Genomic DNA, 23,597 nt, shown 5'->3' with positions numbered 1-23,597 from the left:
ACTTGAAGCAAGTGAATAGGGTATTGAAGGGGGGCTATTTTCTTAGTTATTCTTGTATTGTGTCTGATGAACGACAAGAGCTTAAGCCTTTAGGGCCTTCAATGTGGTCACAACCATTTCCAGGTTTTCAACTTGGCTTGTGACAGGTTAAGATGGGTGGTATTCTATGGTGGAGATGTGGTTTTGCATAGGTCTTCAAGTCTCTTCTTAGATTTCTATTTGTACAGGTGTTTTGTTATAACCATTTGAATGCATCATCTCTATCCTTTATATTTTCCTTTTGAAATTGCTTATTACATTTCAATTCCTGATTTATATTTGATTTTTCGTTTCAAATGGAATTTGATTGGCCTTCTCAGAGTAATTCTGGTGATCCTTTAGTGATGGACGTTCAATGTCAGTGTCATCATCATGAACAAATGAATCTTTTAGAAATTGGATTTCAAGTTTCATCTGTCAGTGTCTTGTGTTCATTTTATATGCTCTGCAATCGATGCATATCTGGCAATCAAAGTGTTCAAAATAAAACCATTGGTCGAGGTTGACTCTAAAGACCGTTGGAGAAGAATATTTCCTATGTCATTTGGGTTTTGTGTCAATATAGTGCTGGGAGATGTGAGTTTGAGATGTATTCCAGTTTCCTTTATGCAGACAGGTTGATTCCTTTACCCCTACTATTACAGTGGTATTGCAATGGCTGGTAGGGAAAATATGCTTTGACTCGCATATTTGGTATTTCTTGGTGCCCATTGTAGGGGGGTTTCTTCTTATTTCTGTTACAAAATTCAGTTTCAATATATTAGGATTTTGTGTTGCATTTTCGGATGCCTTGCTACATCTACAAAAACAATTTTAGCAGGATCCTTACTTCATGGATATAAATTTAATGGCATAAACACCATGTTCTATATGGCACCATTTGCAACCATGATCTTGGTTGCACCAGCTTCATTGCTAGGAGGACCAGACATTCTGCATTGGTTTCAAAGTCACCTGTCCACACCATCTACAGTAATGACCTACCCCCTTTCATCCTTCTTCATCACATTATCCATTTTTACTTCCTGCTACAGCTCACGCCAACAACCCTCTATGTCCATTTGTTGTTTGACATTTACTATAACACTACCTCATCACATCCCCTGTCTATAACATCACCCCATTTCATTACCTACAATATATCACTTTCCCAACCCCTGTCAAATAGGATTTCACTGCTGCAAAATGCAGCATACACCTGCAATTGAACCTCACATCACACCCCTTTTATCACTTATGCATTTAGCCTTACTGCTGAATCACATCTCACAACACCCACATTTTTTTTATTATTATTTTCTACTCTCTTCGTAGCCACCTCCCTATAGCCTACATACACATAAACCACTAGTCACTTATCACTCTTTTCATTATTTACCCTTTATGATCTTTACCATTTCTGCATTATTTCCTCACTATCACTTCACCACACCAATACACCCTGCTCCTTCTTTACACAGTGTAAGCATCTGATAGTCACTACACTGCACCTAGACACACGTACACATCAATGTTTTGTATACTCCCTGCATGTGCATACCTTGCTACCACCTTTCGCCAACCACAGCATCCACTGTGCATTTTATAACCCCTGTTGATTGCCCAACACCACTGCCTTATATCATCTCCATCCAATACCTTCCCTACTCCAATCACATTGATTACCGACATTATCTCTGTAGCATCCACCATTTACAGCACCTGTGTGACTCCCCTTTTAACCCGTCTCATCGCATCCACCTGCTGTCATTTGTCTCCCTACACTTATGAAATCTCCACCATACTTCACTACCAAACTGCTACAGTGCCACTTGCAGTAAGATGCACACACACTCCATGTTAAGGTATTGTTGTATCACACAGCCACCAAAAAAACTCACCTTTCCAGTGGCTATAACTGCCACAATTTTGCATCTTTGCTATCATTCGTAGCATCTTACCTCTGCCACCCATGTATTCTACCACCTCTCCCTTGCTGCGTTTTTTTTTTTTTGCACTAGGCACCTAGTACCTAGACCCCTAACACCACATCTTAGCATTTGTATACTTCTCACGAATCCCTCCATCTATGTTGTGATCTCCACATTCCGGCCACCCCTTTTGCATAACTACACTCATTCCCTGCAACCACTTAGAACCTACATACCATTTCTATTTCAATTTACAACATACCCACTGTTGCCAATCCTAAAGTTAGGTATATCTTACCATGTGCATTGTAATATATATCCCTTCATTAAGATATTATGTGACACTTTAGAATTCACCTTTCTAGGATTTTATGTATGAGTTTAACAACCATTCTCATCCCTAGCTTAGAAAGTTGTATATCTCAACAGTCATTTTTGGTTATCTTGCATACATTCGGATATAGGCCTCCTTACATCATTGCTTGGGTTTTTAATGGAACATCTTTCATTTCCTCATATATATTTTCCAGATTTTGCTTTATACTAACCTTGTTTTGCAGGAAATGCATGGAAATGTTGTTTCATTTCTTAGTTTAGGAATTGTAATCCCATTTAAATAATGTAATAGCTAGACTATAATGAGAATTTTACATTTACAGTCCTAGATTAGAATGTATGAGCATGCATATATCTTGAAAATTGCTTGTTTTAATATCATTTTCCTCTTTTACTACAAAATTTCACAAATGGGAACACGAATGACATGTGCACCATTCTAATAAAAGGTGATTAAACCCTAAGTTGAAGATTTGCATCAATGGCCATAGTCAAGATGTGAACAAAACTTAGGATTTTCATCTTTTATGGAATAACATTGGATCCACACTAGATCTTTTTCAAAAATTATCATGTTTTCTAAATATTTTCTTCCTTTATCAGAGTTTAACTTAAAATTAACTCAAGATATATATCAATGGCCATAGTCAGGATATATTGAGAGTTAATTTCATTTTAAACTCTATAAAGGCACCAAAAATGTGTTTTATTCTTCACTTGAATTTAAATATGATTATTATATATACATTTTATGACCATAGTCAGAAATGTATTATATCTTAAATCTTATTTCAATTCACTTAAAGAATGAAATATCTTTTCAATATCCAATTTTTAAATTCTTTAATTCACTCATCATCTAGGATAGAATTACATCATATTTTTCAAAATTCTTTTCATATTATTTTTAAAATCCAAGTGATTTTGAGATAATTTTTCAAATATTTTTTCCACTTCTCAAATCAATATTCAATTCTTATAAATTCAAATTCTTCTTTCTATTCTCAAATTCTATCTTATTTCAAAAATTCAAACTTCAATTTCAAAGTCCAATTTGACTTTGAAATTTCAAGTTCATTTTTATATTCAAAATTCAATTTCCAATTCAAATCAAATTTCAAAGTTCAATTCAACTTTGAAATTCCAAATTCATTTTCAAGATTCAATTTCAAATTCAATTTAACATTTCAGATCAAATTTCAAAGTTCAATTTAAACTTTCAAATTCCCATATTCATCATCTGATTTCAAAAATTCTAGTTTTAAAATCAAGTCTTATTCTTTATTCTTCAGGCCCTCAAATCTTCTAGATCATCTTCTAAATTCAGAATTCAAGACTGAATTCAAGATTTATTCTTTATTTCTTAAAATCCCAAAATTCTTAGTCTTAAATCAGACTTTAAAATATCAAAACTTTGTATTCACTCTGAAAAATTTTGATTTTTTCTAAATTCCATCTCCCTTTCAAAATCGATTTATCAGATCGAATTCCAAATTTCATCTGAATTTCCAAAAATCCAAATCCCATTTTTGAAATCCATTCCCCATTCCAGATTTTGAATCCAATTCCATATTAGATTCCGGATTTGAAACCCCATTCCACCTTGGATTCAGATTTTCAAATCCAATCCCATTTAGGATTCCAGATTTTGGATTCAATTCCATCTTGGATTCCAGACTTTGGATCTAATTCCATTTAGGATTCCAGATTCTGAATTCAATTTCACCTTGGATTCCAGACTTCGGATCCAATTCCATCTTGGATTTCAGACTTCGGATCCAATTCCATTTAGGATTTCAGATTTCAGATTCAATTCCATCTTGGATTCCAGACTTCAGATCCAATTCTATTTAGGCTTCCAGATTTTGGATTCAAATCCATCTTAGATTCCAGACTTCGGATCCAATTTCGGCTAGGATTCCAGATTTCGGATCAAATTTCCTCTAGAATTCTAGATTTCAAATCCAATTCCATTTTCAATTCCTATTTTCAAAACCATTTTCAAATCTATTTCCTAAGTCTAAATTTAATTCCTCTTTCAGGTTCTGAAATTAAGAAATTCCTTTTTCAGAATCGATCCATTCAAATTCAAAGTCCATTTTGACTTTAAAACTTTGTTTTCTTCAAGATTTTATCTCAAGTTCCAAAATCTCCTTTTCTTTTATTTCTTCAAATTCAAAGTCCAGTTTCCGAACTTTGATTATTCCAAGACTTGGAATTTCAAGTCTCTCTTTCTAGATATATTTTAAATTCTAAGTTAAATTCAAAATCTAACTTTTTCAAATCAATTTCAACCCTTTGAATCATTTCTTTACTCCATTAACAAATTTATTTCAGAATCACTTGGGAAATCCCAGAATTTCTAAACTATTTTCTCCAAAGCATACATTTCTGCATTTGCATTATACAAGCATGATTCTTTGTGCATTTTTAGACTTAGAATAAATTCTTAGACAATATTTAGGCAAAGCAAAAAGGCATAAATTTGATCCTTAGTTTGATTACCCCTAGTAAAGGCGCCAGGAACGGTCAAACCTCGTACCGACGAGCGAATCCCGTCTCTCCATTTTCTTGCAAATTTTTAAAATGGAGGCAAGTAATTTTCAAATATTTTCAAAATTAAGGTCAAGTGAGACCTTTGCAAAAGAGTTTCTCCCTCTTCTTTTTTTTTTCTTTTCTCTCTTCTTTTTTATCTTTTATTTCCTTCAAAAAGGGAATAGAGGCTAGAAAGGCTAAGAGAAGAAAAAGAGAAAAACAAGAGAAAAAAATTTGCAATGATCACAGGATTTGGCGATCGAGATGGGACACGTCTTCGTCCGGTCGAATTTTTGCATTTTGCTTAGCTTTGATATTATCGAAGTCTTTATTCTTCAAAATGTCAGCTTCATTTCCATGCAAACCTTAGGAGCCTAAACTATGTCCTAGCTGACATACTGCATATAGGATTTAAGAATGGTTTGGTAGGACCATAATGAGGAGATTATTTCATGCTCACTTAGACTTCGGTCTGAAATACAACTCTCCTCAATTTTTAGGGATTGAATCCAAACAATGTATGCAAGTGTATGCTTCTCTTCATTTAAATTATATCTCTTTAGGACTTGCATTAGAGTCATTTGATTTATTTCATGTTGAACATGTTTTTTAAAACATTCCTACCTATATTGTCTGACTCTTCACGTTGTTGGGTTGTCTCACTAAACCATAGTTTGGGAGAGAGCCTCACAATTGGACCACTTATTTGGGTTAGCGCCCCCCTACCACGTACTTAAGGGCCATAGTCTGAAGTATATCGGTAGGTGCTCAAGGATGTTGGGAAGTCATTACCTTAGAACAAGAGAGAATATTTTTATGCCACGTACTTTGAGTTTTGGCTTGAGTATATCGGCATATCTTGATTGGAATCAGATGATCTGAACCATAGTTAGGATTAGGGTCCTACAAGTCATTTTAAATATTGCATTTAGAGTCTGCTTTAGGGAGTGATGTGTGCGCATCCTTGTTTGTGCAGTTGTGATTATGTGATGTTTTCTTATATTTCCCTATATATTAACTTTTTCAAAACCCTTGGATACATTATTCAAAATTAACCATTATTTTCACCACCCAGGTGTATATTTTCTCTACCTACATTCTTTTTCAATTTTAGATCAATTTTTCTTTAAAACCCTGGAAATCCTTTTTCTAAATTCCCTCGATCTTTAAAAAAAATCCAGGTATGTATCTATCCTCTTTTCTTCAAAGAGTCTATCTATAAGTCCTGCATTCTATCTGATTCTCCTCATTCTTCTTTTGCCTCAGTATTATTCCAATGACGTCCAATTTCCTCGATGTTGTCTTTCCCAAAGATCATGTCTCTTATCAGATAAGTGATGAATCCTCAGATTATCAGGTTATCCAGACTCATTCCTTCTTCCCTCGGTGGTATTATTCATGGTTTGCACCTTCTCGCGTATGTTCTCAGACCATTTGGATGACTGTGAATTGGAAATGACATCAGCAGTAGGCAAACGAACCATCAACGGAAGACTGATTCAGGCTATGGCAGAGCGGTAGAATCCACGTACCTACACATTTTGGTTTCCATGGGGAGAGATGGCTCCACTGATGGGTGAGTTCAATGACATTATGGGATTGCCCAAACCAGCTGGTCAGCCAGATGATCCTATCGAGCAGCAGTTCCTGATCAACATCAAAGGGGTAGATGTTTGAGAAGCTTTGGCCAGAGCAACAGAGAGCAGATCTTGGCCTCTCACCGAGATTAGTGGAAATCAGTTTATTAATCTGTTTGGACTCTATCACAAATATGGAGCTTACGAGGAGGTTGACACCTTGTCCCGAGCAGCGAAAGACAGAATTCAGCATGCCATGGTCCTATGCACAGTGAGATTAGCATTTTTTCAGGATGGTCAGAATTTTGTTGATATCAGAACTGTTCAACTCTTTCGAAGATGGGGAAACAAGCAGACCCTCCATCTTTCAGTTTCCATGGCAGCCTTAGCCTTCCTCTACCGAGGCTTGGCTCGCTTTGCTCTTGGAGAAACCATCTTGGTGGAAGGATGCACTTATGCCCTACAGACGTGGTTTTTGCGACACGTACCATCAAAGGCCAATTCCTTCATGTTCAACAGCAAGAAGCTGAAGTCCACTATTTAGTATCAAGCCTTGATCGAGAGTCTGCATCAAGTGGAGATCATTTGGGATTATTTCAACCGATAGGAATCAGGTCCTCGCTACACTTATGCCCATGACAAACGTTACAGATTGTTGGGGCCCTTCTTCTGTGTTGATTATCAGTCAGAGAGGTGTCTCAGACAATTTTCACAGCGGTAGATTCGTGTCAACACTCGTTTTCCAGCAGGCAACATGCCAGAATTTCATCTGCAGTCGGATCAGTGGTCTGGGGCATACCATGCGGCCAAATACACTTGGGACTCTTTCATTTTTCTTTCTGTATTTCCTGGATCCAATATATGTATTGAATATCAAGAGTGGTGGCAAATTGTATGTTCACCCTCTCTTTGTCTTTGAATTTATTATCAATAAAGTTTGCTTTTTGTTTCACTGAAAAGCTTTTGAGCCAAATTTTATTCTTTTATTTATTTTATAGCATAAATGGTTGTGATTCTTGTGACGACCTCATCCCTGGTAATGGGACATTTTTTTTAAATATCTCTCCTATTCTTCTTCAATATCTTTTATCATGGTTGACGACCTCGCCTAGGTAACAAGGCACATTTTTTAATTATCACAAAAATGGTAACATAATTATCACAAGTCTTGTGATGACCCGATCTCTAGTAATGGGATAACCTTTTAAATTGTCTACCAAATCCTCCATTCTTTTCTTCTCTCAAAATTTTGTTTTAAAAGCCTCTTCCGCACTCTAATCATTTTCTTATTCTGCAGAAAGCATTGGCATTATAGAAATGGTTCAGACAAGAAGTGGAAAGCAAACTATGTCACCTCAGCATAGCGACAGCGAAATAGAAGCAATAGACTCTCCCGAGTATCCAAAGGACAGAGTCAGAACAAGGGGGATGATGTTGATCCCGTTATGTATGGTCTGTTTTAGAAGATGATGGCCAAGATGATGTTAGAGCAAGTCGAGGCCAATTTGAAAAAGAAGTTCTCAAAATCAAAATGAAGAAGAAGGCTATAAAAAAGTTGATCAAAATCATCAGAAAGAAGGTTCAGCCAAACAATACTTTTGAAGATATTGAATCAGTAAAAGAAGAATCAGAAGAGGAAGAACTGTTTGTCTTTAATCAGAATCCTCTGCGACAGTTTGTGAAGATAACTGAAGAACCTGAATCGGTAAACAAGCCCAAATTCGGGATCCTAGCAGAGGATCCAATGTGCGAGTAGTTGAGGAAAGTGACTCGAGCAGTCAAAGACATTCAGGCCAAGGGTAAGGGACAACAGACCTATACTGGCAAAGATTTCTACGATAGCCTCGACGGGAATGATAATCTGGAGAATCTTCCTCGCAAATTCCTCAAATTTGACAGAACGGGCAATCCAAAAGCTCATTTGGCCACGTTCTATGTGGAATGTAGCCGCTTCAAGAAAGACAACAGAGCTTTATTCATCTGCTTCTCATGCAGCTTGGAGGAAACAACAACCAGGTGGTACACAGACCACATCAATCTTATCGAACTACGAGAGTTTGATAAGGTAGTAAACTTATTCATCAAGCACTTCATATTCAATGTTGAGGCCTCGCCCACCCTCAATCATTTATACAATTTGAGGAAAAATGAAAATGAAAAAGCAGGAGAATTCATCTGTTATGACAATAAAGCAGTACATGATACTTCAAGTACAAGGTTTTGATGATGAGCAAGTGAATCAACTGCATTTCAGCTAAGGCGATGAAGAAAGATGACAAGCATTGAAGAAATCGATGAAGAATCTTTGAAGACTAGTGTGCATATGTTAAATTCATTAAAAGTCTTAGATTCTTGTAAGAGCCTTACTTAGAGTGCATATTTCGGTTGCATTTCACCTTAAAAAGTCTTTAGAAAAACTTTTCTAAAAGAACTCTTCATGAAAATCTTTTTAGAAAACTCTTTATTTAATTTTTCGTGTTTATTAGTTGACCAATAGACTCACTAGTCGACTAATCCTTTCACGCCAAATTTTCTAAACAAAATGTCATTTTTGTCAAATTAGTCGACCGAAGGTTTTATCAGTCGACCGAACAGAATGTCTGTTTTCTGGAAATTTAGCAGCAGTCGACTAATGATTTTATCAGTCGACCGGACAGAACATGTATTTTTAGAAAAATTTAGCAGCAGTCGACTGAAAGGTTTTTCAGTCTACTGATGATATTATCAGTCGACTAACTTTTCTCTAGTCGACTAAGTTTCAAAACTTCAGATTTTCAAACGGCTCGATTAATAAATTAGTCGACCGACGATAACTGTCAGTCTACTAATAGTTAATTATTAGTCGACTAACTACTATTCTAGTCGACTAATTTTGTCATTTTTCCTGAAACATTTGAAAGGCGTGTCTTTTCATTTTTCAAACATTTTGATCGTTCAAAATGGACTGTTTTGACACCCTTTCATACCCTCAACGTATGGAAACTTTCAACTATAAATATGAGTGCATTTTACACTCAAAAGCACGAGAATTCAATCAATTTGAATCAATTACTCTTTGATTTTCACTCATTCATTTTCTCACTCACGTGATATTTTTCACTTCAAGTTTTTCACTCAAATTTCTTTGAGAGACAGTGAATTCGTGAGTAGAGTATTTCAACAACCTCAAAAGTCAATTGCATCTCATTTGCATTCATAAGAAGGGCTCATAGGTTGTATTATAAGTTGTTACTTGTTTCAATTTTCTGTAAAAGGAAGGACTCCTTGGTTTAAAGGAGTTGTTTGCTTTCAGTAGGTGTGTTACTGAAAGTGGGACCGGATTTGGTCTGTATGATCTTATAGTTACACAAGGTTGATAGTGGAAATCTCAAGCGGGTTTTGCTTGGGGACTGGATGTAGGTCGGGAAAGACCGAACCAAGATAAATTATTGTGTTCTTTGTGTGTTTGCTTTGTGAATTGCAAAATCAGTCAAAATTTCACAGACAATTTTTAAAAGCACTATTCACCCCCCCTCTAGTGCTCGTTGCCTCGATCCTACTGCACTTTCATTTAGTATCAAAGCGGGTTTGCTATTATTTTGATTTGACCATCATCTAGCATGGCAACTACATCATCTTAGCACAAAGAAGGATGCTCCTATGTTCGTCCTCCTCTCTTCGACGGAACAAACTATGGATACTGGAAAGTGAGAATGACAATATTCTTGCAATCCATGGATCTCGAAATTTGGAGAGTTGTTTAAGAAAAGTACAAAATGCCATCAACTGATTTCAGTCAATGGACCGATGAAGAAAAGAAGACTGCTTCACTTAATGCCAAGGCGATGAATGCATTGTATTGTGTCGTTGACAAGGTAGAGTTCAATCGTATCTCTCAATGCTCTACAACAAATGAAATCTGGCATACTCTTCTCGTGACTCACGAAGGTACGTCAAAGGTAAAGGAATCTAAAATTGCTTCTTTAGTTCATAAATTTGAATTGTTTAAAATGAAGCAAAATGAATCTATATCGGACATGGTAACAAGAATGACCGATATCACTAACACTCTGAAATCCCTTGGAAAAGAATATTCACATATGGATTTAGTCAGAAAAATCTTAAGGTGTTTAACTCCTGAATGGGAGCGAAAAACTACAGCTATTGAAGAAGCAAATGATTTAAACACTCTCACTCTTGAAGATTTGGTTGGTAACTTAATGCCATATGAAGTCCAACTTCAAGACAGACAAGAAGAAGAACCTAAGAAGAAATCTCTTGCTTTTAAGGCTACTTCTGATTCTGAAAATTTAGAAGAAGATGAAGATATTGCCCTTATTACAAGGCAATTTAGAAGATTCATCAAAAAGGGAAAATTTCAAAGAAAGGTAAAGAAAGCGGATTCTTCCAATCCAAATAAAGTCAAGTACTTTAACTGCAAAAAGGCAGGATATATCAAGAAAGATTGTTCTCGTCTCAAAATCAAGCCCAAGGACCAATTCAAGAAGAAAAAGGCATTTCAAGCATGTTGGGATGATAGTGACTCCTCTTCCGATGAAGAATCAAATGAAGAAGTCGCCAACATGTGCTTTATAGCACAAGAAGATTCGGTAAGTCAATTTGACTATGATGATTTATTATAAGCATTCAATGATTTATATTCTAAATTTAAGAGTCTAAGTTCTAAAAACAAAGAGTTAAAAACTGAAAATTTAACTTTTGACTCTCAAAACAAAGTGTTACTTCAAGAGATAGAAGATCTCAAGAAGGAAAACTCTTGTCAAGCATTTGAGATAAAAGAAATTGGAATTAGAACCAATATCTTGCAAAAAGAAATAACTAGTCTAAAAGAAAAATCAAATGATCTTCTTTCTATAGTGACCAAATTCACAAATGGTCAAGAAAATCTAGAAAGACTTCTTAGTTCTCAAAGATGCTCGGTTAATAAAATCGGATTAGGATATAGCTTCTTTGATACTCAAAATAGACCAAACTATGTGGTGAAGAATCAAAGACAATATTCTCAACCATTTGTTCAAAGAACTAAATTTTCTAGTTATAATAGAAATGCATTTAATCATGGCACTTATAATGCTTATAAGCCTAGACATGAATATTTATTATCAAAGGAAACCAAAATCCAAATGGATATGGGTTCCTAAGACTAACTCTCATGGACCCAAAAATAGAAAGGGGTCAAATGCTTTATCTTCTAATTTTGTTGTAGGTACACAAAATAAGGAGCAAATGGATATTGGACAGCGGTTGTTTCAAACATATGACTAGAAGGCCGGAGTTATTTTCCACCCCCCAAAATAAGGATTGAGGAACTGTCACCTTTGGTGACAATAACAAGGGAAAAGTAATAGGTATTGGTAATATTGGTAATCCAAAATTTCCCTTGATAGAAAATGTTCTTTTAGTAGATGGTTTAATGCATAATTTATTATCTATTAGTCAAGTATGTGATAAAGGTTTTCATGTTTCTTTTGAACATGATTTATGCTTAATTTTTTATTTTCAATCTAAAAAGATCTTTTTTAAAGGTAAAAGAAGGAACAATGTGTATGAACTTTATCTAGATGAGTTACTCACTTTTAATGAAAAATGTCTTATTGTTTCAAATGAAATTCAATGGTTATGGCACAAGAGACTTGGACATGTTAACTTTAAAATTATTTCTAAGTTATCCAAGAATGATCTTGTAAGAGGCCTACCTAGAATACCATATAAGAAAGATCACTTATATGATTCTTGCCAAAGGGATAAACAAATCAAGAGTTCTTTTAAAGCAAAAGATATAGTTTCAACAAAACGTCCTCTTGAACTTTTACATTTAGATCTATTTGGACCATCTAGAATTCAAAGTTTGAATGGTAGCAAGTATGCTTTTGTTATAGTAGATGATTATTCTCGATTTACGTGGGTGATTTTTCTAAAAAGCAAAAATGATGTTTTTTTCTGAATTTTCCAAACTTTGTAGAAAAAATACAAATGAAAAATCTACATCTATAATTAAAATTCGTAGTGATCATGGTGGTGAATTTGAAAACGAATCTTTTCTAAAGTTTTGTGATTTACATGGTATATCTCACAACTTTGCTTTTCCTAGAGCGGCTCCACAAAATGGAGTTGTTGAAAGAAAGAATAGAACTTTGCAAGAGTGTGCTAGAACCATGCTTCAAGATAAAAATTTACCAAAATACTTTTGGGCTGAAGCAATAAATACAACATGTTATGTTTTAAACCGTGTTCTTATTTGACCAATTTTATATAAAACATGTTTTGAATTGTATTATAATCGTATACCAAAGATCTTATATTTCAAAATTTTTTGTAGTAAATCTTTCTTGTTAAATACCAAAGATAATCTTTATAAGTTTGATTCAAAATCAGATGAATTAATATTTCTTGGTTATTCTTCTAGAAGTAAAGCTTATCGTGTTTTTAATAAAAGAACATCTTGCATTGAAGAATCTTTACATGTTGCATTTGATAAGAATTGTGAGCAGGTTATTCCTCTAAGCGAAGGAGAAGAAGTAATACTTCAAGAAGAACCTTTGATAGAGAGTACTTCTCAAGATAATGTTCCTCTTCAACCTGTTTGGAAAGAAGTTCCCAATCATCCACATGAACAAGTTATTGGAGAAATAAAGAGTGGTGTCCAAACAAGAAGGCAATTAGAAAAATATATTGCAAATATTGCTTTCATATCTAAAATAGAACCAAAGAATATCAATGAGGCTTGCGATGATGAATTTTGGCTTTTGGCCATGTCTGAAGAACTTAACTAATTTACTAGGGATGATGTATGAGATCTAGTTGATAGACTAAAGGATCATCCAGTAATTGGAACAAGATGGGTCTTCTGAAATAAGCTGGACGAAAATGGCAAAGTCATTCGAAACAAAGCAAGGCTAGTAGCACAAGGCTATAATCAAGAAGAAGGCATAGATTTTGATGATACCTATGCACCGGTGGCTCGACTAGAGTCAATTTGAATGATGCTTGCTTTTGCTAGTTACATGAACTATAAGTTATATCAAATTGATGTTAAGAGTGCATTCTTAAATGGACACATCAATGAAGAAGTTTATGTAGAGCAACCTCCAGGCTTTGAAAATGAGAAATATCCAAAAAAAGTCTATAAGTTAAAAAGAGCTTTGTACGGACTTAAACAAGCACCAAGAGCGTGGTATGAAAGACTACAAAATTTTCTAGAACAATCTGTTTTTTCTATTGGTCGAGTAGACTCCACTTTATTTATTAAAAATCTTAATTCAGATATTCTTATTGTGCAAATTTATGTTGATGACATAATATTTGGTTCTACTAATGATTCTCTTTGTAAAGAATTTGCTAAAGCTATGCAGGAAGAGTTTGAAATGAGCTTGATGGGCGAATTGAACTACTTCCTTGGACTTCAAATAAAGCAAACTGAAGAAAGAATCTTCATCAACCAGGCTAAGTATACAAAAGAACTTCTTAAGAGATTTGTGATGGACTCATCAAAATCAAGAAGAAATCCTATGAGCACAACTACTTCTCTTGATAAAGATGAAAATGATAAAAATGTAGATACTAAGCTCTACAGAGGTATGATCGGATCTCTATTATACTTAACTGCTAGTCGACCTGATATAATGTTTAGTGTTTGTATGTGTGCAAGATTTCAAGCTAATCCAAAGAAATCTCATTTAACTGCAGTAAAACAAATTCTTCGTTACTTGAAAGATACTTCAGATTTCGGTTTGTTTTACCCAAAATCATCTTCCTTTGATTTAGTTTCATATAGTGATGCGGATTTTGCAGGAAGTAAATCTGATCGCAAGAGTACTAGCGAAACTTGTCATTTCTTAGGAAATTCCTTAGTCTCTTAGTTTAGTAAAAAGCAAAATTCAGTGTCACTCTCAACAACTGAAGCAGAATATATAGCGGCTAGTTTAGCATGTTCACAAGTACTATGGATAAAACAAACCTTAAAAGATTTTGGTTTGAATTACTCCACAACAACTATTTATTGTGATAACACTAGTGCTATAAATCTTTCGAAAAATCCTGTTCAGCACTCAAGAACTAAGCATATTGAAGTTAGACATCATTTTTTAAGAGATCATGTGTTAAAAGAAGACATTTCTTTAAATTTTATTTCCACTAATGAACAACATGTCGATATCTTCACTAAACCACTTAAAAATAAAGATTTTATAAGAATTAGGAGAGAACTAGACATTTGCTCATTTTTGGATTTATAAAATGCTGATTTTTTAACAAAATCACACCATATTAGTCGACCGATAAAATTTTAGTCGACTGATGCTTTAAAAAAAAAATAGAATGAGTCGCACCTTATTAGTCGACCGATAAAATTTTAGTCGACTAAATTTTTTTTTTTTAAATTTCAACTAAAGGGACCCGATACCCCTTGGATTTTTTTTAACACCCGATTTTTTTTAAAAGGGCATCGTTTCATTTTTACACACCTTTTCATTTTTCTTAAACGAAACCCTTTAAAAAACAAAACCCTCTCTCTCTTCCGAAAAACCCTCGAAGTGTCGTTCGAACCTCTCCTTGCCGGAATCTTTTGGCCATGAAAGGGAGTCTCTTGACTCCTCGCCAGAATCCCCTTGTGGCAGCCTCCTCTCACCTGCCGTCATCCACCGCGGACTCCTCCTCGTCTCTTCCCTCTTGCCTAAAATTTGTGGAGAATCGACATCCTTTTTCAGTAGGTTGTTATTGTTGCTTATTTTGGCCACTACCAACGTATTTGAAGGCACATCGTTCACTCTGCATAAAGTGTTTCTGTTGCACGACGACGGATATTTTCCTCCCACCGGACGTCATTTGGAAGCCGACATCAACACCATCTTCAATTGTTCTTCTCAACAACTGTGTTGATCAATCATTCTCTGCAACTGAAATTTTTTTTTGTGAATCTGTTTCACCCATGCCTCGTCAGAAGACTGCATCCGCAAAAGGTTCTCCTCCTCCTACACCTCTAGCAAAATATGGATTTTCTCTCAGATTACTCTGAAATCCTCTTTTATATGATACTTTTGGATCGGTTTTTGTACTTCCTATTTTACCAGGCCGAAATGTCCTCTTTCACATGTTTTCTCGTTACAAAATCAGAGAATTATTTCCAGGTATTTCACATCTTTTTGATGCATGTGCAGACACCCTTCATTATCCTTTTCTGATTCACTTGTTTTATACAAATTTACAAATTGATCATGAAATTGGAGTTCTTTCTTCTCTTGTTCGTGATGTTGAAATTGAGTTTGATTCTAAACTACTTGGACAAATCCTAGAAATTCCACCTTCAGACACTCTTTTCAATACTATTGAACTTAATGATGAAAGAATTTTTGAACAAATTCTTCTTCCCGGTGCACCTCATTGTCCTCCTTTCAAAAATACTAATCTTCAAACTCGTGCACGCATTGCTGGACGAATCCTTGCCCACAATGTTCTACCTAAAACTGGTTCTTTTGATTATTATTCCACAAATCTTTCTACAGCTCTTTATGTCTTATTTGGAAATATTTCTGTAAATTGGGCCAACGTATATTTTACTAATTTGTGGAAACAAAAATCATTTCTTCCTTATGGATGTCTTCTTACTCGTATTTTCAGACATTTCAAAGTTCCCTTAACCAATGAAAAATATATTGAGCAAAAGGAGTTCTTTGATCAAACTATTTTTAAACGAATGAAAATCAAATATCTGCCTCCTTTAAACTTTGATCAAATTGAACCATCTGAACCATCAATTTCCGAACCCTCACCATCTTCTGTGACACCTTCATCTCAAGCAAAATGAAAGAAATTTTCTACTAGTCAAGACAATGATGAAGTTTGCAGCGACTGGAAGCTTTGGAGCTGCATCAACACACTTTTCATGAAGATGTGACTCAACAACTTTCTTCGATTCACAAAGATATTACTGCAATCAAGGACTTGCTCAACTCACTTTTCTGATCTTTGTTTTCTGTCTTTACTGAACTTTGATACTTTATGGGTTGTAATATTTTGAACTTGAATTTACATTTTGCTTATGCTATTTCTGCCCTTACTCTTTTTTATTATGACAAAAGGGGAGAAAAGGATAGAATTTGGTAGACACATGCATGGAAATTGCAGGAGAAAAAGATAGACCTTGCATGAGAAATGAGAAATTAAAAGAAAAAGATAGAAATTGCATATTGCATTATGACATGGAAATTACATGAAAGCATTAAAAATTACATTTATGAAAAAGTTTTTAAAAAATGCATGAAGGATGGAAATGCAAACCAATCAATATGTGATATATGTGCTTTGAATGTACTAACTTTTAATGTTGTGCAGCATATTGATAGGGGGAGTAAAATCTCCATCTATGCATCTAAATGCTTTATCTTTGATTAAGTTTGTCATCATCAAAAAGGGGAAGATTGTTACGACAATAAAGCAGTACATGATACTTCAAGTACAAGGTTTTGATGATGAGCAAGTGAATCAACTGCATTTCAGCTAAGGCGATGAAAAAAGATGACAAGCATTGAAGAAATCGATGAAGAATCTTTGAAGACTAGTGTGCATATGTTAAATTCATTAAAAGTCTTAGATTCTTGTAAGAGCCTTACTTAGAGTGCATATTTCGGTTGCATTTCACCTAAAAAAGTCTTTAGAAAAACTTTTCTAAAAGAACTTTTCATGAAAATCTTTTTAGAAAACTCTTTATTTAATTTTTCGTGTTTACTAGTCGACCAATAGACTCACTAGTCGACTAATTCTTTAGCGCCAAATTTTCTAAACAAAATGTCATTTTTGTCAAATTAGTCGACTGAAGGTTTTATCAGTCGACCGAACAGAATGCCTGTTTTCTGGAAATTTAGCAGCAGTCGACTAATGATTTTATCAGTCGACCGGACAGAACATGTATTTTTAGAAAAATTTAGCAGCAGTCGACTAAAAGGTTTTTCAGTCTACTGATGATATTAGCAGTCGACTAACTTTTCTCTAGTCGACTAAGTTTCAAAACTTCAGATTTTCAAACGGCTCGATTAATAAATTAGTCGACCGACGATAACTGTCAGTCTACTAATAGTTAATTATTAGTCGACTAACTACTGTTCCAGTCGACTAATTTTGTCGTTTTTCCTGAAACTTTTAAAAGGCGTGTCTTTTCATTTTTCAAACATTTTGATCGTTCAAAATGGACTGTTTTGACACCCTTTCATACCCTCAACGTATGGAAACTTTCAATTATAAATATGAGTGCATTTTACACTCAAAAGCACGGCAATTCAATCAATTTGAATCAATTACTCTTTGCTTTTCACTTCAAGTTTTTCACTCAAATTCCTTTGAGAGACCGTGAATTCGTGAGTAGAGTATTTCAACAACCTCAAAAGCTAATTGCATCTCATTTGCATTCATAAGAAGGGCTCATAGGTTGTATTGTAAGTTGTTACTTGTTTCAATTTTCTGTAAAAGGAAGAACTCCTTGGTTTAAAGGAGTTGTTTGCTTTCAGTAGGTGTGTTACTGAATGTGGGACCGGATTTGGTCTGTATGATCTTGTAGTTACACAAGGTTGATAGTGGAAATCTCAAGCGGGTTTTGCTTGGGGACTGGATGTAGGTCGGGAAAGAGCGAACCAGGATAAATTATTGTGTTCTTTGTGTGTTTGCTTTGTGAATTGCAAAATCGGTCAAAATTCCGCAGAAAATTTTTAAAAGCACTATTCACCCCCCCCCCCCTCTAGTGCTTGTTGCCTCGATCCTACTGCACTTTCATCATCCACATGCGGAGAAGCACCTGTAACAAAATGAAGATTCACATCCCAGAGGAGCATGACTTGCAGATAATCCTCAACAATTTCTCTCCGCCTCTGAGGAGTCTCATCTCCACTTCTCCTGCAAAATCTTTGATCAAGTTGATTGAACGAGCGGAATGGCTCAAAACAGGATTAGAAAATGGCCTTTACGAAGGTTATCCTCTTGTTTGAGGTAACCATAGCAGAAGAAGAAGGCATATTTTACCTGCTCTGTAGACATCTCAGGCAGTACTAGCAGTGCAAGCGGGAAGAAAAATAAGAAAAATCGCAGTAAGGGCTCGGGAAGCTCTAAGGCTGAAAGAGCAAACTCTGTGGCCCAAAAGGGAAAATTTGTCAAGCCATATCCTGTTCAGCGAGTGCCACAGCCTGAAGTAAAACAGCAAATGAAACCTAAGCACGATGGCTGGAGTTATGAAAAAGAGTTCACAACTCTAGAACAATCCCGGGAAGATGTTTTGGAATATATGTTGTCAAAAGGGATGGTCAAACTCCCTAAGGTGACTGATCCTCCAGTTGTTATGGGTAAGTGGAAGGAAAACTTCTGCAAATTTCATTGAACTGTAGGACATTACATAGAACATTGTTTTGTCCTCAAAAATATCATCCAGGATTGTATCGACAAAAATTTGTTGATTGAGGATGAGGATGAAGAACAACCAGAAATCTTGTACAAGCCTTTCCCGAAACATTCAGCTTCAGTCATTTCAGAACAAGCAACTTTCCTTCAGAGCAGTATTCAGCCATGCTCCCATCAAGACATTCAGGATCAACACCAGGTCCTAGTGCTCCACTAGGCACAGTCTTCCACCAAGAGGGTGGATATCATTTCAGTCCTTAGAAAAATGAAACCAATCAGTGAGCCAGCAAAAGCGACAACAGAGGTTGCCAAGCAGATTCCCAGGTTCCCAAAGTGTTTCATTAAAGTCGTTTCAAAGAAGGGTGAAACATCATAGTCAGTTCAGAAGCCGATTACAGCTCTATCAAACATCTTTATCCTGGACTTAACCCATGCTTCCTCTGAACATCAGCAGGTTCTAGATGATCTGCTAAGGAAGATAAAAGTCAAACCGAGCACGACTCCGCAGGACATGGCACAGATAGTCAATCAAGCCATGACAAATGCACCAATAACTTTTTCAGATGAGGATTTGCCAAAACCTCACACATTCCATAATAATGCTCTCTACATAGTGGTGCGGACCCGAGGGATGATTGTCCCACATGTGCTTGTGGATGGAGGCAGCAACCTCAATATCTGTCAAGAGATGACAGCCAAGGCCTTGGACCTAAAGGAAGAGGAGTATGTGCCGGATCCCATTACAATCTACGGTTTTGACAACCATGGGCAGACAGCCAAAGGGAAGATATTCCTTTAAATTTTCATCAATTATTCAGTGCATACCATGTTGTTCCACGTGGTCAATGTGCTGCCTATATACAATCTTCTGCTAGGGCGTACTTGGATCCATAATGCCAACGGCGTTCCCTCTACCCTTCACCAGTGCATCAAATGGTCGAAGGGAGGCATGATCACCACAGTTCTTGGAGAAGATCTAGAGGAAAGACTCCCGCAGCCGATGATTCCCCATCCTACTTTCACTGCTGACATCCTAAGCATCCAGAAAGTTGATGAAATTAATTTGAGTGATAGTCTGAATATGCTGAAGCTGAAAGAAGTCTAGCCTATAGAAAATGTTGCAGCAGTGGTTCAGTGGCAGAGACCTCGTTTCTTTAAGCTAGGAGGGTGCCTCAATTGCACTTCTCTCAAAGATCATTCTTTGTTCTCTCAGTTTGCAAAAACCAAGAAGGGGTTTGATCTATTGATGAAACATGGCCACCAGCTCTTTAGGGGCCTTGGTAAGAATGAGGATGGCATCCTAGAGCTAATCATCCCCTCCCGACATATCACTGGTAGAGGATTAGATTTTTCTGGGTAGGCCTCGGGCAAGCGCACCACCTTCATCAAGGGAGCAGAATGAGGAAGATAATGCCAGTGTTTTCTGTTTTCTTTTTCTTTTGTCATCTTGTAGGGACAACTCCGTCCCAGTTTTCCTTTCTTCATCAAGATCATCTATAAATATCAAGTTGTTGTTTTCAGCTTTAATCAATCAATGAAATTTTGATCTTCTCTTCACATCTTGGCGTATATCATTCTCTGTTTACATTTTTGTTTATGTCATCATTCTTTGTTTCTGTACAAAAGACCATTTTTTGAATCTTTTACTTTTTCTCAAAAACCTTCTTTGCGCTTTTCAGGATTGCCAAAATCATGGCTCCTAAACTGCTCAAAAGACTCGTTATCAATCCCAATTATTCTTAAAATAACTCCAAACCGGACAGGATTAGCAAGACAAAGCAGGGGCAGGGGTCAGCGAGATGACAGAGCAGATTGAAGAGTTAGCAGAGTTTGACTCAGCAATTCAAAAATTGCCAGAATTTGTCAGTATTCAGAAACAGGATGAATTGTCGCCTTTGGTGCAGGATCTGATAGAGGATGTCAATATTGGTTCAGAAGATGATCCAAAGATCCTCAAGATTGGCTCCAGTTTAAGTTCAGATGAGAAAGAAAGGCTCATCCATTTTCTCAAGCAACATCAAGAGGTGTTTTCCTGGACTTATGAGGATATGTCAGGCTTGGATCCCAAGTTAGTTGAGCATCGTCTTGTTCTGAAGCCAGACTTCAAGCCAATTAAGCAGAAGCTCAGAAAAATGGATCCCCGAGTGGCACCGTAAGTTAAAGAAGGACTTAAGGAGTTGTTAAAGGCAGGATTCATCCAGACTATGGATTATCCAAATTAGTTGGCGAACATCATAGCAATTCCCAAGAAGAATGGCAAAAGTCTGAATCTGCATTGACTTTAGGGATCTCAACAAGGCTACCCCAAAAGATGATTATCCACTCCCCAATATCGATCTTTTGATCAACAGCACGGGGGGCCATGCCATGTTTTCCTTTATGGATGGATATTCGGGCTATAACCAAATCAAACTGGCCGCTCGTGACCAATCAAAAACTTCTTTTACCACGCCTTGGGGTACATTTTGCTACACAGTCATGCTGTTTGGGCTCAAGAATGTTGAGGCAACCTATCAGAGAGCAATGACAGTTATTTTTCATGACCAGATGCATAAGAATATGGACACTTATGTGGATGATATCCTGGTCAAGTTCAAAGAAAGAGAGGATCAACTTGATGCTCTCGGCCAAGTCTTCGAAAGACTTATTCTCTATAAGCTGAGACTCAATCCGCAGAAGTGTGTCTTTGGAGTAGAGTCAGACAAACAACTTGGCTTTTTTATCAACAAGAAAGGAATAGAGGTGGATCCTGCAAAGGCAAAAGCAATCATTGATATGCCGCCTTCTACCAATCTCAGAGAGCTGAGGAGCCTTCATGGGCGTATTCAATCGATTCGGTGCTTCATCACTAATTTGGCCATGAGATGCGAGCATTTCAATCACTTGTTGAGAAAAGAAGTGAAATTTAAATGGGGATCAGAATGTCAACTTTCATTTGAATGCATCAAGCAGTATCTCCTCAATCCACCCGTTCTGAAGCCACCAAAATTGGGAAAATTACTTCTCTTGTACATTTTCGTCAACCAGAATGCTTGTGGCGGATTTCTTGCGCAGTATGAGGAAGGCAGCTAGATAGAGCATGTCATCTACTACATAAGCAAAACTTTCATGGACTATAAGAAGAGATATTCTCATATGGAAAAGACATGTCTAGCTTTAGTATGGATGTGTCAGAAGATGAGACATTATCTGTTGGCATCAGAAATCAAAATTTTGTCAAGGCTCAATCCTCTCAAGTATATCCTTGAGCAGCCTTTTCTTACTGGATGGATTGCGAAATGGCAAGTCCTTCTAATGCAATAAGACTTAGAGTATGTATCTCAGAAGTCAGTCAAAGGCTAGTCTATAACAGATCAGTTGGCAGATTTTTTGTTGACAGAAGAGATCAAGGCGGAAGACGATTTTTTTGATGATCGAATCTACAATGTTCAGGAATCTCCAGTTTGGACCCATTTCTTTGATGGAGCCAGGAATATGTTTGGTATAGGGATTGTGATCTTGTTGATCACTCCCGAAAAGGAGATGATCCCTTATTCCCTTAAGCTCAGCTTTCAATGTACTCACAACATGGCCGAGTATGAAGCTCTAATACAAGGCCTCAAGATTTTGCAAGACTTCAACGTCAAGAGAGTACATGCCTTCAGTGATTCATTGCTTGTGGTCAATGTTATCATCACAAAAAATTTTCCACCTCCCTCTGCGAGAGTGAGAAGAAATGATTCTGCGAGTCAAACTCGACCAAAGTTTTGAAGATTGATTTTGAAAATTACTCGCCTCCGTTTTGAAAATTTATGGGAAAATTCCGTGGAATGGGATCCGCCTGTCGGTACGAGGTTCAACCGTTCCTGGCACTTTTACTAGGGGTAATTGAACCAAGGATCAATTGTGTGCTTTGACTAAGTTAAATTATCTAAATCATGCAATGTTTTCCTAGAATGCACAAAGAATCAGGCATGCACTATGGAATTTTGAAAAGATGCAAGTTTGAGAAATATGATGTTTGCCTTGAAAAATTGAGATGTACTTGGAAAATGATTAGAAAAGGGATTGAAAATGGAATTCTTGGGAAAATCATTGAATTTCCTTGGAGATCAGAAATTTGCATTGGAAAATGAATTCTCAGGAAAACTTGAACTTTAGGAAAATCAATTTTGAGATTTGGATTACTTTTCTGAGGAAATGGATTTGAGAATTATGAGAAAATCAGGAAATTCATTAGAAAATTATTTTTGAAATGGAAAATGGATTCTCAGGAAAATGGGAACTATGAGAAAATCGATTTTTGAAATCGAAATAGCTTTTTCTAAGAAAATCGATTTCTGAATAGGATTTGAGACTTCTGAAAAAATCAATTTCAGAAGTAATTCAAGTTTTTTTTAGAAAATCGATTTTGGGATTTTAAAATGAAATGGAGAATGTGAAAATCTTGAGAAATCATGATTTGAACTTGGAAAATACTTGGAATCTCATTTAAAAATTTAGAATTATGAGAAAATCAAATCTTGAGAAAGACTTAAAATTTTTTGGGAAAATCGATTTCTCTGAAATGAAATTGAGAAATGAGTTTGAAAATGATGCAAATTTAATGAATGAATATGAATTTAAAAGGGATTTTTTTGAGGAATTGGGAAAATCCTTTTGAGTTTTAAGAAATGCAGTGCATTTTTTAAGTTAGCCTAAGAGTGTAGGCAGAATGTCGCTAATACGAAGATCACAAATCTTGGTTTTCTTCGTATTCTGACTATGGTCATAAATAAGAATCCCACCAAATTCGTGAACTCTCTAAGAGCTTGTGCATGTGTCATTTGTGTCAACCATAGTG

At 36.0% G+C, this 23,597-nt stretch overlaps 1 pseudogene; it reads left to right on the top strand.

Annotated features, from left to right (window-relative positions):
- Window positions 1-249: 249 nt before the first annotated feature.
- Window positions 250-20,135, top strand: LOC149828660 (UDP-galactose transporter 1 pseudogene; annotated as a pseudogene).
- Window positions 20,136-23,597: the final 3,462 nt, after the last annotated feature.

The sequence above is a fragment of the Nuphar pumila genome, chromosome 9 (genome assembly GCF_984573655.1).
Source record: "Nuphar pumila chromosome 9, dmNupPumi1.hap1.1, whole genome shotgun sequence".
Taxonomy (NCBI): domain Eukaryota; kingdom Viridiplantae; phylum Streptophyta; class Magnoliopsida; order Nymphaeales; family Nymphaeaceae; genus Nuphar; species Nuphar pumila.
Note: the sequence above shows the minus strand (reverse complement) of the source record. Positions and strands in the feature narration are given on the sequence as shown.